The sequence below is a fragment of the Triticum aestivum genome, chromosome 2A (genome assembly GCF_018294505.1).
Source record: "Triticum aestivum cultivar Chinese Spring chromosome 2A, IWGSC CS RefSeq v2.1, whole genome shotgun sequence".
Taxonomy (NCBI): Eukaryota; Viridiplantae; Streptophyta; class Magnoliopsida; order Poales; family Poaceae; genus Triticum; species Triticum aestivum.
In genome coordinates this window covers 739,476,563-739,477,347 of record NC_057797.1, presented here as the reverse complement: position 1 = coordinate 739,477,347, position 785 = coordinate 739,476,563, and positions in this window count along the sequence as shown.

The window sequence follows — 785 nt, the reverse complement described above, 5'->3', positions numbered from 1 at the left end:
GTTGCGATAAGTCAGCCCATAGGAACATTCCCGAACACGGTCTCGACCCAACCCAACACTAGATTCCCTCCGGTTCCACCGCACCCGCACCAGCCCCCCTCTAAGTGACGGCGGCTCTGCCTTCCGTGGAGGGGGGCCAAACCACGGAGCCCCAAGACGGGCGTCTACACATGCCAGAACACTTACACACATGCATCAGGACCCGTGCGATGTTTCGTTGGCATAGCTATACCCCGAAGGCCACCCCGAATCCCAGTTGACCAGTAGATCTAGCCCTTTGACTTTCGTCGGACGGGCTTTGACCGGTGGACTCTTCCACCTGGTTGCGATAGGTCAGCCCATAGGAACACTTTGGTGCAACATCTGGGCTGGCCTTAGACAACCGGGTGGATACGTCTACTTCTCAAAGCCTGTCCGTGCAAAGTCAAAGGGGTAGATCCCATGGTCAAACGCTACAGGGTTTGGCGGGACGGGGGCCCTAGGGGGGTAGCAATGCCACCGGAGCGTCGCACCGGGACCTCATACAAGCCGCGTGCCGGGTGCCTACGCCTGCCACCATGCTTATATAACCGTAGGAGGGCCACCGCAACACCTGGCGGCATTGCTACCCCCCAGGTACCCCGTCCCGTCTAACCCTGACATAGACGACCGCCGGGTCTATCCCTTTGACTTTCGCTGGACGTAGTTTAACCGGTGGACCTTTTCACCTTGTTGTCATAGCCCAGCCATAGGTACACCCCCCAACACAGTCCCGGCACAACCCACCCCAAGATTCCCTCTGCGTC